Genomic DNA, 15,022 nt, shown 5'->3' with positions numbered 1-15,022 from the left:
TCTAACTGTCTGGGTCACTACGGCATCCCCAGTCTCTCGAGTGCCCCTGGCATGGAGGGGATGCCCAGTCAACTGAACAAACCAACGCTACAGAGAAGGGCTTCGGTACATGTATTAATTCTTTCAACAAATATTCATCGAGGGTGCCATGGAGCTGGGCCCTGGGGAGACAGAAGGGACCAGAACTGGGTCCTGGGGGAGCGAGTTAATGTCCCTTTGGTGCATCTAATTCTGTCCCTCCAGAACTACCCTGTGTTCCTCACAGTCACTGTGAGCTTGGTGGCTCCTCCTGTCCCAGCCCCTGTGCGTAGCCTGCTGCCCGACAGCTGCCCCATGCTGTGCCAGCAGGGCATCAGTGTGACTTGGCTTTGTGCTAGTGGCACTGACTGCTTGTCCCCCATCCAGTGAGCCTGCTCCATGGAGGGCACTTGCCACCTGGCTGGGGAGGCCTGAGCAGGCAGCTCGTGAGAAATTCTACAGGGTGAGGCTCTGCCCATGCTGTGAACTGCTGTCCTCCTCCATGGGCCTGGGTGGAGCTGAGGGACCCTCAAGGGCACGTTTGGGTGCTGCCCACTGTCCCCTGGCACCTGCCAGGCAAATGGGCCCTTGCACGTTATCACCTTTGACGGGAGGATCTTGGAGCTCCCAGGCAGCTGCGTGCCTGTCCTGGCCAAGTCTGTGGCTCTCTGGCTCAACGCCCTTCTTCAGAGTAGAACTGGGCAAGGACAGGCCCAACCTCCCTGTCACACTCATCTCAGAAGCACGACCCAGGTCCACCTGCAGAAGGACATGGCTCAGGTAAGTGATGGTTCTGGGGGTGGGGGACATTGGGTTCTGAGGAATCCAAGCCCCTCACCAAACCCACGGCCCCAAAGGAAAAACTTCTGTTCTCTCCAGTATTTCCCCATTACCCTCCATCCTCAATTACACACACTTTTCTGTCTGTATCCATCAGATGCATCTAATTTAAAATGATAGAAATAGTCTTTGGATCAGCTTAAGGAAAAAACAAGGAATTTATTGGTTGACATAATTGAAAAACAATCAGGATATCCCGGGGTTCAGGCAGGGCTGGGTCCAAGGGCTCAACCAGTGCATCTGGAAGCTGTGTCTGTTTCTAGGCTCTATTTTCATTCAGTTTCAGCCATGGCCAGTCCACCTTGTGAGGACAAAGATGGCGGCCAGCTTAGCAAATGCCTCTGGAGAAAGAGCATCTTTTCCTGTAAAGTCCCAGGACTGGCCCTCATTGGCTCAGCTTAGGTCATGTGACCATCTCACATGACTAAGTCTCTGTGGACTGACTGGCTGGGCCTGGGTTATGTGCTGGGAGTTAGGCTGGGGTTGACTTCCTTCCTGTGAACCATAGATATTGCAGGGACAATTTCTAAAGGAAATCCAGAGCAAGACAAAAAGAATGCTGAGCAGAAAGAACAAGAAGTGATTACTATTGTAGTTCTATCTTTGTCTCTTCATTGAAACATATTTTACATGCATTTGAGCACTTGAGTCATGTGACATTGACCCAGACTAACGTGGTCCAACTCTCCTGAACCACAGTCTTTGACTCGGTCTGTTCCTTAGGTGAGTGGTGAGACAGCCCACCTGTAAGCTCTAGCGGGGACAGCCTTGTCATGTCCTGGAATGGCCTGTTCTTCATGCTGTGGTTGGACTTCCGCCTGTGGCTCACCACAAACCTCGTACAGCCGTGGCAACCTAGCAACGATGCTGAATCCCTTGTCACCTTGGGGAAGCAGAGCAAGGATTGTGGGGACGACTGTGGAGCTGCCTTCCAGTCTGCAATGACCAGGAGCAGATTGTGTCTGTGAGGAGGCAGTGTGGGCTCCTGCAGGAACCCCAGGGGCCCCTTGGTCCCTGCCACAGGAGATCAACCTGGATCCATGTAGATCCAGCTGTGTCGGTGATGTGTGTCTTGCTATGACCGCATCCTCTGCTTGGCCCTGCAGACATAGGCTGCAGTCTGCCAGGATACAAATGTCACCCTTGGGCACTGGAGAAATTCTTCCTTCTGTGGTAAGTCATGGTTGAGCCGGACATATTCTGCATATTCCATATGGTCATGCCAGTGGATCACAGACTGAAATACTTCTAGACCCCTGAGTTGCCCAAGTGCTACCAGCCACTTCCTGCATTCCAAAGCCTGGCAAGACAGGGGCTCCCAGATCTTCTGGGTAAGCTCGAGATCTTCTAAGGGGTGGAGCCTATATTCTACTGATTGCTACATTTTTTTTTTTTGGTGGGGGCACCAGGGATTGAACCCAGGGGTCCTTTTACCACTGAGCCACATCCCCAGCCATTTTTAATATTTTATTTAGAGACAGGGTCTCACTGAATTGCTCAGGGCCTCACTAAGTTGCTGAAGCTGGCTTTGAACTTGTGATCCTCCTGGCTCAGCCTCCTGGTCCACTGGGATTATAGGTGTGTGCCACCAGGCCTGGCTGCTACATGTTTTTAATACCACCCTGGTCAGACCTGACAATTTGTGCCTGTCAAGGAAACTGGATGTCCTTTCTACCCTCAGAAAACCTGACCTGAGATGCCTACCTTTCACCTCCCAAAGATGACAAAATAATAATAGTGCCAACAACCACTAATACCTACTGCACACCTGCAGTGTCCCAGGCACGGGGCTAAGGGTTCTGTGTACTTATTGCTGTCAGCTTCTCCAGAACACCTTGCAAGTCAGAGCGGATGACTGCTATCATCCCCATTTTACAGCTGGGAAAGCTGAGGCTCACAGAGCTCAGCCAGTTGTTCATAGCTAATAAAATTGACATTTGAGCCCTATTTTCTCTAGGGATGGAAGAAGTTTTATTATGGTCCTGTCTTTCAATTCTTTCCTTCTTGTTTACTTGAGTTCCATATTATAGCTGTTTTCAACAGAGGAGTATAATGAATGCCCTGGACCCATCAGGCATCTTCAACAATGGTCAAGTCGGGGTCAACTTTGGCTCCATCCCAACTTATTTACTTTTTTTTTTCTGGTACTGAGGATTGAACTCAGGGGCACTCAACCACTGAGCCACATCCCCAGCCCTATTTTGTATTTTATTTAGAGACAGGGTCTCACTGAGTTGCATAGCGCCTCACCGTTGCTGAGGCTGGCTTTGAACTCACGATCCTCCTGTCTCAGCCTCCTAAACTGCCTGGATTACAGGCGTGCGCCACCGCACCCGGCTTTATTTATTTACTTTTTATAAAACAAGCCTCAGATGTTGGGTCAATCTGTAAATATTCCAACATGATTCTCTAATAGATTGGACTTCAGAAAGAATAAAAATTACCATGATTTACTCACACCTAACAGAAGGAGTAATAATTTCTTGGTAGCATGAAAAACCTAGTCCTTCTGATCCTCCTTCAAAAGTCTTTCTTTCCTTCCTTGCGCCAGAGTTGTTGCTGGCTCCCCGGTGCAGGTGTCTGCACCCCCGCCCAGGTTCTAACATTATTGGGGCAATAGGGGCAGGGCAGGTTCTCTGGGGACAGCAACTCCTTCGCTCAACCAGGGCACCAAAAGCCTCCACAGAGCCATCCTGGGGGGTCAGGACACCCCTAAAGCCAGGCCCTGTCCATGATCAATGTGAGTGTCTGACACTCAGCCTTTGCCCCTCAGAGATGCTGGAGTTGGGGTAGAATGGGGTTCATGCAGTGGCAAAGGTAGACGGGGGCTCTTTGTGAAGTAAGAAGTCAAGTTCACCCGGGCCCTCAGCATGCAGCTCTGCCCCAGTCTCCTAATTTAACTTAACCCTCAACACAAGTATGAGGCCGGTATTCAAGAGCCGATTTGCCAGAGGAGGGGACTAAACCCCAACAACAGGAGCTGGTGGCAGACAGGTCAGGGATTGGAAGCCCCGGGGCAGGGAGCTGAGAGCTGCGAAGCCCAGAGCCCTGTCCTCCTCGCCTGCGTTTCCCCTGCCTGCCCAGCCGCGAAGCTCCCAGAGCACAGCGGCTACCACACCAGGGGCTCCGCCTGCCCAGCTGTGCCAACCCCACGGCGGCCCTGCCTGCATGCAGGGCTGTTCTTGTGATGTGTGCACCATGGACAGTGCGCCTGCGCACACGGTGGCCGCACCTGCCAAGTGAGCCAAGGGCTGGGCCTTGCTCCTGTGAGTGGGACTGGCCATCCTGGGGGATCACAGAACCCCAGGACACGCTAGGTTGCCCGATCCAGGACGGCACGCTGGGAATTGACTGTTGTCTCTGTGGTTGCTGGAATTATTGATCTACTGCTATTGATGTTTATTAAGCTCATTCTCCGTGCACAGCCTGAGATGCTGAGTGCTTAATATTATTACTATTGTTAGCATCATTGGTTTTTAAAAATTAACTAGTATTTAATGGGCTCCTACTAAATGGTTGGCCCCCAACTCAACAATGTGATGGTATAACAATATCAATAAAAAAACCAATAATCACAGCAGTTAATATTATTTAGCATTAATACATACAAAACTGTATTAATAATACAGTTTTAATAATAGTGAGTTACTATGTTGATGTAAGTGAGTTACTATGTTGCTGTTATTGTTGTCATTATTTCATTTTATTTTATTATTGCTTTTTGGTACCAGGGATTGAACTCAGCGGTGCTCAACCCCTGCGCCACATCCCCAGCCCTTTTTATTTTTTATTTTGAGACAGGGCCTTGCTAAGTTGCTGAGGCTGGCTTCAAACTTGCCATCCTCCTTCTTTAGCCTCCTGAATTGCTGGGATTACAGCATATGCCACCATGCCTGGCTGTTTGTGTTATTTTAATCACGGAATTTGAGCCCTGACCCTATGTCATTTCCTATACTGCTACTACTAATTAAAATGTATTGGGCCTTTAGTTGGTATCCATGTCCAGGCTAAGTATTTTAATAGTAGTTAAAGTAATAATAATAATAAAAATAATAATAATGCATGGTGGGCATTTGCTGTGTGTAAGCATATTAAATGATAATGATAATAATAATAATGCTCAGTATGTCCTGGGCATATATTATGTTTCTGTAATAATCATTATACACACACACACACACACATATTATATAATGATAATAGCAGCAAACATTTTTGGTCACTTACTACGTGTATGATTCTGTCACCATAGTAACAAGTCATATTTTCGGAGAGCTCATCCTGAGCCAGGCACTGGGCCAGCACATTAGCCACAGTATCAGCTGACGTAAGTCAAGGGCGTTCTTGCTGTGGGCTGGCGGCTGCTGAGCGCCTCCCACACATGATCACACTGGCCCTCAACACAGTGCTCATTGCCCGATTGGAGAGAGAGAGGAAACTGAGGCTACAGCATGCCCAGAGCCCTCCGGGGACAGAGCCAGGTCTGGACCCTTCACCACAGGGCTGTGCTTTCTGCGGAAGGAAAATGGTCTTCACAAGTTTGCTGCCTTCTCGGCAAGGAGGTGACCACAGGGTCCAGCCCGCTGTTGTTGATTGAGCATCCCTGCGTTCTTGCCCAGCCCCAAGCTAAGCAGCCCTCCGCCTCGGCTGTTTTGGACCCACCCCCAGTGTGGGGAGCCATTCTGACACGTGACTGGGCAGCTCCCGTTAAGGGTCTGAGGCTTCTGGCTGTGTCGGAACTTTCCCGGCCCTTTCCTGATGAGAGAACCCATCCGTGTGGGGGTGTGACTGACCACTGACCCTGGGGGGCCCAATCACTGACCCTGACCTTGGAGTGCAGTCCCCCCTCAACCCTCATTGGATGGAATTCTCCCCTGAATCTCTTGTTCCCCAATAAAAAGCTACTCCCAGGCGTGTTCACTCTCTCTCTCCTGCTAGCCCTGAGTAATCCTTGCTGCCCTGCTGGGCGGTTAGAGGAGGGAACCAGAGAGGGGAGCCGTCTCGGACCTGGTCATAGAAATAAGGTAACTGAGTCTGTGTGTTTTATTTCGATCTCTTCTAGCTAACTTTTATGCCAAGAACCTCATTAATGAAACTATTGCGCTGGCCGCATGGTGGACCCCAGGTCTGCCAGTTCAAGTCTGTGCGCAGGCAGAAGATGCCAGTCTGAGTTGGGAGAGCGACCTGGCTGCACCAGTGCACCTGTAGCTGCAGCTGTGACAGACGTGGCCCCTGCCCCTGCAGCCCAGCCCACGGTCCTGTTGGGGAGATCTGTGATCTGTGGGGTGGGTGAGTGGGCTGCCAGAGCCCCTGGGGTACCTGCGTGACCATCGGAGACTCTGGCTACCTCACCTTCAATGGGGCCATAGCCCACGTCCCAGGTACCTGCACCTATGATCTGGTCCATTCTTGAGGGCCACACGCACTGCTGGGGGCTTCTCCTCCAGTGTGGAGGCTGCCAACAGGAGCTTGTGCGGTCAGTGTGTGTCCTTGTACCACGTGGAGGTGGAGCTCAGCAGCTGGGGACTGAAGACACATGTGATCCTTCAGGATCAAGGGCAGCAGGTGCAGGTGAGGGGCAGAAGGGCGATGGTCCAGCTGCAGACCTGTCCAGCCAAAGCCTCATCTTAGACGTACCCATTATTGCCCAGGCGTCAGCCGCCCACTGCCCCATCCCTCATCCCTGCCTCCCCCATCCTTCCACCCTCCCCTCATTCACCAACTCCCATCGCACACTGACCCAGCCGTCCCTCCCCTCCTGTCCCCCATTCCTCAGATGGCCTACTTCCCTGTTGACCCATCCCTTCCTGGAGCCTCCCCCACATCAAATGATCTCCCCGACACAACGCCTGGTATAGCTGTCAGCGCCCCCAGCCACCCCTCCCTCCATCTAGTATCCGTTCCTCCTTCCCTCCCTTCCCCCATCCCTCTATCCCCTATCAGCTCACCCACCCGTCCACCCTTCTTTACGGTCATCCACCTGCCCCTCCACACATCCATCTTCAAATTGGTCCAACGTCCGTCATCCATGCAACCAACAAAACTTGGCCAAACGTCTGTCTTCTGTCCTGCCCTGTTCTAGGCCTCACAGCAAAGATCCAAGCAGAGGCCCCTTCCCTCCTGGAGCCCGCGGCATAACTGGGAGACAGACAGCCAAAACAGTGTCTGACATCTCAGATAGTAAGATGGCCATTACAGGGCCAGAAAAGTAAGCTGGAGACGAGAATGATGGGGGGAGCCTGGTGTAGAGGGTGGGGTCATCCCTTGAACAGAGGGAGCCGGAGAAGCAACACTGGGTAGAGGATGCTAGAGGGCAGAGGAGCCTGCCGGTGCCTGAGGGAAGAGCCGCCCAGGCAGAGGGGGCCGCGGGTGCAAAGCCCAGGTGTGGAAATGCCCTCGATCTCCATGAGAAAGATCAGGCCAGGGGCCGCGTGGCTGTAGTGGAGTGGGCAGGAGGAGTGACAGGTACGCTCAGGGAGTCGACGGGGTATGGGGACAGGTCTTAAAGGCTTTCTGAGTCTCTGTAAAGGTCCGGGTTTTGTGGGGAAGGGCAGTGCACACCTGTAATCCCTGCGGTTTGGGAGGCTGAGGCAGGAGGATGGTGTTCAAAGCCAGCCTCAGCAACTTAGCAAGGCGCTAAGCAACTCAGTGAGACCCTGTCTCTAAATAAAATATAAAAAAGGGCTGGGGATGTGGCTCAGGGGTCGAGTGCCCCTGAGTTCAATCCCCAGTATATATATATAAAAGATCAGAGCTTTTACCCAGAAAGAGGTGAGATTTGGAGAGACTCTGGGCTGAGGGGGCGTGCGGTCTGACTTGGGTGGTACCAGGAGCCCTCTGGCTTCCTGAAGGGGACCTTCTTGGTGACTGGGGAGCAGGAAGGCTGGAGAGGAGGCTGATGGGGTGGTTGGGGCAGGAAGTGGCAGTGGTCAGAATCAGGGAGGAAATAGAGGAGGGGAGAAACGGTCAGACTGGGGAATGTTCTCAAGGGCCCAGGTGTGGGGTGAGAGGCAGGTTGGGTGTGGCTCGCTGTGTGGCCTCAGCCAGCTGAAGGTACGAGCTGCCCCCACTGGGGGTGGGGAGGGGGGAGAGGGCTTGGGGTAAGACCCAGTGCTCAGATAGGGACGGTGGAGTTTGAGAGGCCTCTTTGTCCTCCTGTCCCTTCCCCAGGAGCCGGGGCACACAGAGGTGGCATGTGGGAGCCTGCAGGGGAGGTGGTGGGAGGGGACAGACCCTGACCTCCCCCTGCCCCCAGGTGGGCAGCCAGGGGGGAAACTCTCGCTGCAGCTGGGCCCCAAGGTTCCATGTGGTGGGAGCGGGGCCTGGTGCTGCTGCACGTGGGTCCCTGGTTGCAGGTTCAAGAGCCATGACACTCTCTTTGTGTGGATGGGACCTGAACACAGGGGCCACCTCTGTGACCTCTGTGGCAACTTCAGGGGTGACTCCAGCCATGACAAGGTGTTCCTCAGAGGGGTTCCCTCCCTCAGTGACACTGACTTTGACAACTCCTGGCAGACCTGGGACAGCCGGCCTGGGTGAGTGGTCACCCAGGGCCACGGAGGGCCTGAGTCAAGGCATGCTGGTTGGGGACAGACAGGCAATGAATCAGGGTCAGACAGGCTGAAGCGGAGGCCACCAACTCCACACGTGGCTCTCTTCAGAACCAGTAGCAATTTCCATACCCACTGACAGACACAGAGACCAAAGCACAGGAAGGATAAGAGTTTGTTCCTACACAAGGAACGGTGGGCTGGTGCTGGGAGACCAGCAGCCCCCCTGAGTATTCCCCTCCACCACCAGTCTGAAGGGGCACAGGACGCCTCACACCAGGACCTCAGCCCTCCAACGTCCAGTGCTAACCAGGTCCTATTTAAAATGAAATGAAAATAGTGTCCATTACACACCTGGTTTCTCAGTCCCGCTTAGCCACATTTGAAGGACTCCATGGCCACCTGTGGCAGTGACCACGGTATGGGACAACACACATTTGGAGACTTGGTCACGCAGTGGAGCTGGGGTTTTAAGTCAATCATGTTGATTCCAGAATCCATGATCAACTTAGTACCTACCCTGTGCTGAGGGGCAGGACGGGAATCATCCGGGACTCTGGCTCGAGGTTTTCGTTATGGGGCCGATGGGTGTACCCGGGATTGAACTCAGGGGCACCTGACCACTGAGCACATCCCCAGCCCTATTTTGTATTTTATTTAGAGACGGGGTCTCACTGAGTTGCTTAGTGCCTCGCTTTTGCTGAGTTTGGCTTTGAGTTCCTGATCCTCCTGCCTCAGCCTGCCGAGCCGCTGGGATTAGAGGCTTGAGCCCCTGAGTCAGGCTTGAGGTTCTGAAATATTTGTAACTCTGCCCCAGGGGCTGTTGAGGCTGGCAGGGAGGGGCTGGGGCGGGAGGGGGCTGGCAGGCGAGAGGCAGGGGGTGAGGCCTGGAGGTGGTGACTCTCCGTGATCCCCCAGCTGCTGGCAGGACACTGGACGTATCAAACCCTGCCAGGACATGCCTGGGTGGCACACCTCGGCGGACTTCTCATGAACCGCTCTGGGTCGTTTGCCAAGTGCCCCTGGCATGAGGACCCTGTGCCCTGCACCCAGCTCTGCACGCTGCCCGGTATCTGTCTGCCTGGGTGGTGAGCCAGCATGTGCCTGTGGGAGACCAACCTCGCACATGACCGAGTTAACTCCCCTGCTGGGCGATGTGGCATCAGGCACCCATGCTGCTAGACTGCCCGGCTCTTCTAGGATTCAAGTAACTGTGTCTTCGTGCCTGGGAGTGGCTTCCTACAGCCCCATGGGTGGAGCTACACTCACCTGTTCCTTTGTAATCTAACCCCTTGCCCTGTTTGGGATAGAATCTTCCATGGAAGTGCCTTGTGTGTGTCCCCTCCTCTTACTGTGCCCTTGGGTGTGGCCTACCCAGGTGTCAGTCAACCTGCTGACAGTGGACATCATGAAGATAGACTCAGCCCCCTGAAACCTGACCCCTTGCCTCATTTGAATAGCTTCTCCTCAATAAAAGGGGTCAGCCGTGTGTGTGTGTGTGTGTGTGTGTGTGTGTGTGTGTGTGCTCTCTCTCTCTCTCTCTCTCTCTCTCTCTTCCTGCGGACCTTTAAGGTCAGAGGAGCCATCACAGCGACCCCAAAGAAAAAGGTCTTTGTGTCTCTTGTGGGGTTATTTCGTGCAGCCCAGTCAGCCCAGTTTCCCTGGAGAGACCCCTGAGCCTTTTAGTCGTGAACAAAAACTTGGCATGTCCCCCTGTGCTTTTGCCGGCCCCAGCTCGCCCCTGAGCCAGCTAGGATGCCACCTTCTCTGGCTGGTTGAAACCCCTCACCCCCAGGGACACCCGGAGTCCTGCTTGGGATGGTGACCCAAGCCTCAGAACAGAATGAAGGCCCCTCTTAACCCCTGTCCCCACCTCGCCTCCCACCTCCCCACAACTCAGTTGTCCAGAGTTATTCACCACGTGCACCCATTTCAGAGTCCTGCAGTCGTGACGCGAACAGCCAAGTGCATGGCGAGGAAGCATTAGTGGAGGTCTGGAGGTCATCCTGGGGACCACCGCTGCGCCCGCCCGCCCTTCACCACCCTGGCTTTGCCTCCCTCTGGTTTCACCCTCAGGCCCCCTCTCCCTCCCCCAGGTGTGGCGTGTCTGGCCGACAGCTACTATGACAAACTCAGGGACACTCGACCACTGAGCCCCATCCCCAGGCCTATTCTCTAGTTTATTAGAGGCAGGGCCTCACTGAGCTGCTTAGTGCCTTGCTGTTGCTGAGGCTGCTTTGACCTCAGGATCCTCCTGCCTCAGTCTCCGGAACCACTGGGATTACAGGTGTGTGGCCCCCTGGGCCCAGCAGATGGACGTGGCAGAAGGGTGGCTGTCATGGCTGGCAGGACAGTTTGGGATGGTCCAGGCGAGTAGCACTGGCTCTAGTCCTCTCTCTGTCCCCGAGAACCTGGTGATGTGGCTCAGCTACTCTGACTTCTGAAGCCAGCTTGCCCGCCACCTGTCCCAGGCCCAACTCCTCTGCACCCTGTACCTGTGAGTGGGCAGCTGGCTGTTTCTGCCACGAGGGTGTCGCCCTGGAGGCAATGGCTGTGAGCCCTGTGCTTGCTGTGGCTGCCACCTACAGGGCTGCTATGTCCCTCTGGATGCAGCCACCTATGACCAGAAGTGCGTGCGCCGAGTGGCTGGACACTGGCCGGGTGCCACCCTCATGCTGTAGGGACCATGAGTGCTGCCAGCACGGGGGTTGGGGGCTGCCCATCATGATGGGACTCTCTGGCTCTGTGGAGACCCCACCTGCACACCTGCAATGGGACCTGCCACCAGCTTCAAGAGCCTGGTGAGAACGATGGCCCAGAGCATGCCGGGCACACACCCCCTTGGCCATCTGAGCGCAGGTCAGGGGCCTGAGCCCTGAGGTGCCCCCAGGACCCAGCAGGTAGACGTGGACGTGGCAGGAGGGCGGCTGTCATTGCTGGCAGGACAGTTTGGGATGGTCCTGGCTCTAGTCCTCTGTCCCCGAGAACCTGGTGATGTGGCTCAGAGGCGGAGCATGCGTGTGGGGCCCTCGGTTCAATCCCCAGCACCACAAAAGGCAGCGGGCTGAAGAGATGGTCCCCCCAGAGCGTCCCCCATGCCGAGGGAAGAAGTGGGGGCTCTGCTGCGCTTAGAAGTGGACTGAGGGCCCCGCCCGCCCTGCAGCCTCCTGGGACCCCGGTTCACTCCCTGAGCTGCAGCCCCAGGGGCCTCTGGGCAGCCCTGCAGACCTGGCGGTCCCTCTGCCCGGGGCCTGTGGACATGGCGCCAGGACAGGGAATGCTCTGTCTAAAGGGCTCAGAGCCACGTCCAGTCCCACCCTGGCCTCATGCCCGGCCCATCCTGCCCATGTGACCATCCAGGCCCTATGGCAGGACAAGGGCGGGGTCCACCCTGGGCGGAGCGAGCACAGGCCGGTGGTGAGTATTGTGCAGCTGTGAAGAGACAAGGGGAGGACGCCTTGGGTGCCTCGTTCCAAACCCACATCTGGCCTCAGGGACATTAGGAAGGCCTAGGATCCCGGCAGCAGGATGCAGTGTATTTCTCAGCAGCTTGGCCTGGGCTCATGAACAGGAAGACCAGGAGGTGTGGGCCGCCACTCGTCCTCTTGTTCAGGGCCTTGTGTTGGGGGGCTGATGGACATTGGGTCCACCTGGATGCTCTAGCAGGCAAAGTGGGGCTGGGCCCCTGGGTCCTGGGTTCAAATCCCAGAGTGCCATTTACTAGCTACTGACCTTGGTCCAGAGGCTTTCTACCTCGGTGCCTCAGTTTCCCTCTATACGATGGGGCTGATGGTACCTCCCAGTGTGTGAGCATTGAGGGGTGAAATCGCCCAGGACAAGACATTTAGTAAGGGAATGAAGGTGTTTGATCAGTAAACACAACATTAATGGCAAAGCCAAGTCACTCCCACCCCAGCAGGTAAAGATGCGATCTTTAGTGACATCAACTCGGGTCACATTTTCTCCTACCTCAGAGTACCCCCATGGCTTCATCTTACTCAGAGTGAGTCGATGTGACCCAGCAGAACTGATCTCTCATCTTGCTGCCCTCCTGTCCTCTCTCTAGTCCCCACACTGCTTTAATCACATGACCTCCCTGAGGGTCCTCCAGCACCCCAGGCAGGCTTCCACCTCAGGACCTTTGCACTGGCTAGTCCCTCTGCCTTGAGGTCCTCACCTAACAGATTGTTCTCATCCTTCAAATCTCTGCTCAAATGTCACCTCCCCCAAGAAGTCCTCCCTGACCACTCCTATGAAAGGAGTCATCCTTCCCAGTCCTTCTCATACCCCCGTACTTTCTTTCCTTCCAAGTAGTCATATTCATCAATGTCTTAAGTCATCTTTCTATGGTCATTTCTCTCTCTCTCTCTCTCTCTCTCTCTCTCTCTCTCTCTCTCTCTTTCTTTCTTTCCCCCCCCCTCCTCCTCCTCCTCCTCTTCCTCTTCCTCCTCCTCCTCTTCCTCTTCCTCCTCCTCCTCCTCCTTCTTCCTCCTTCTCCTTCTCCTTCTCCTTCTCCTTCTTCTTCTTTTTGGTACCAGGGATTGAACTCAGGGGCCCTTGACCACTGAGCCACATCCCCAGCCCTATTTTGTATTTTATTTAGGGACAGGGTCTCACTGAGTTGCTGAGGCTGGCTTTGAACTCTCGATCCTCCTGCCTCAGCCTCCTGAGATGCTGGGTGTTTCCTGATTTTGTTGAAAAATAAAATAGACGCGAATTCCCTGGGAGCAAGACAACCAACCGATACATTAAGTGAACTTCTGGCAACGTCGTGAGATATTGTTCTGGAGAAAAACAAAGCAGGGGAGGGTGGGGGCTGCACCCTGAGGCGGGGCCGGCAGGGCAGCCCTGGGATGGGGACCTGGCTGAGAGGTCTGGAGAAGAGTGGGGGAGGGTCCAGGCAAAGGACACAGCCAGGGACAGGTCCAGAGGTGATGATGGTCCCTGGGCATTTGAGAAATAGTAGGGAGTGACAGGGCGAGGGGCCCTGAGAGGACATGAGCGCAGAGTGGCACTGGAGCCCAGTTTCATGGGACCACATGGTCATGGTGAGGAGTTTAGATTATCCACGGGGGAAGTAGGGAGCCATAGAAGGTTAAAGCAAGGGGGCAATGGGGTCTGATGTGTGACTTTAAAAGACCCACTGGAGACGGATGCTGTGACGCAGGCCTAATCCCAGTGACTCCGGAGGCTGAGGCAGCAGGATCACAAGTTCAAAGCCAGCCTCAGCAACTTAGTGAGACCCTGGCTCAAAATATTCAAAAAGGGCTGGGGATGGGGCTTAGTGCTCAAGTGCCCCTGGGTTCATTCCTCTGTACCAGGAAAAAGAAAGAAAGAAAGAAAGAAAGAAAGACCCACTGGGTGCTCCGTGGAGAGTGGAGGACAGGGTCCAGGGGGAGCTGGTGACTGGGCGGGGCCCCTGACACTGCCTGGGTGTCTGTGTTCCAGGTGAACAGGTCCCAGGTCAGCTGCCCCTGCCCCTGGCTGGAGGAACACTCAGGGCCTTCTCCACGTCTGGGTGGTCCCAGCTGCCTCTGGCCTCTCGCTGGCTGTCCACGAACCCCAGGCCCTAGGGTGACTGTGCCTGACAGCTACATGAACGCCCTCTGTGGCCTGGGTGGGGACTTTAGCATGGATCCTCAGGATGACTTGGGTGTCTCTGACGCATGTGGTGCTCTGATGCCCATGGCCTAGCCCCTCTGTGCCCACTGGACAAGGCAGCCCTGTACCAGCCTTCTGTGCATGGCTGGGTGCCCATGAAGGGCCCCACAGGGCCTGCGGTAGAGATCTGGAGCCTCGGTGCCCATGAAGAACTGCATCCACTACCTCTGTGCCACCAGGGGACGGAGGAACACTTTGTGCACCCTGTGGCCTCCCCATATAGCCCTGGAGACATCTTGTGGCCTGTGGTGAGCGGGTGTCCCCACGGGAGGATCTTTCCTAGAATGATCTCACCAACTGGCCCAAAGCCACCTCCTCCTAGGTCAAAGACACCCAAGTGAAGTCACTGTACACTTCACTAACTGTCTGGCTAACTGTCTCTCAGAAAATCCCACCTGCTTCAAACCTTTCAATAATAACGACTGAGCACTGTTGAAGCAGTCAGGATAGGCTGGGTTGTGCTGCAGTAACAACTCGGCTGTGCGTGACCAGGGGTGTTTTTCTCATCTGCAGATCTCACAGTATTCTCCTGGGCACCCGTCAAGTTCACTTCCACCCTGTGATGCCACCCTAGCAACATGGGCACCTCAGCTCTCCAATTCCTCACCTTCAAAGTCCCCCATGTCTCTTCTGCTCATAGCCATCATCCCAGCCAGGGTGGGTTAGGGATCGGGAAGTGAGGAGGCTCACGGGCACTGTGTGGGTGCTAAGTGACCATGCCAGGGGCGTCATTCAGTCCCCATATCCTCCTGCCCATAGTATTCTTGTTTCACAGATGAGGAAACTGAGGCACAGGCAGGCTCAGTAGCTTGTGCAAGGCCGCCCAGGGTCAGTGGGAAACACGCCGCTGTGCCTCCCGCTGTCTTTGGGATGCACCTGAGTTTTCTAGCTGAGCAGCAGAGTCGCGCTTCCCACCGATGCCTTCTTATACTTCAGAAGCTCGAGGGGTGCAA

The sequence above is a fragment of the Marmota flaviventris genome, chromosome 18 (genome assembly GCF_047511675.1).
Source record: "Marmota flaviventris isolate mMarFla1 chromosome 18, mMarFla1.hap1, whole genome shotgun sequence".
Lineage (NCBI taxonomy): Eukaryota > Metazoa > Chordata > Mammalia > Rodentia > Sciuridae > Marmota > Marmota flaviventris.
Note: the sequence above shows the minus strand (reverse complement) of the source record.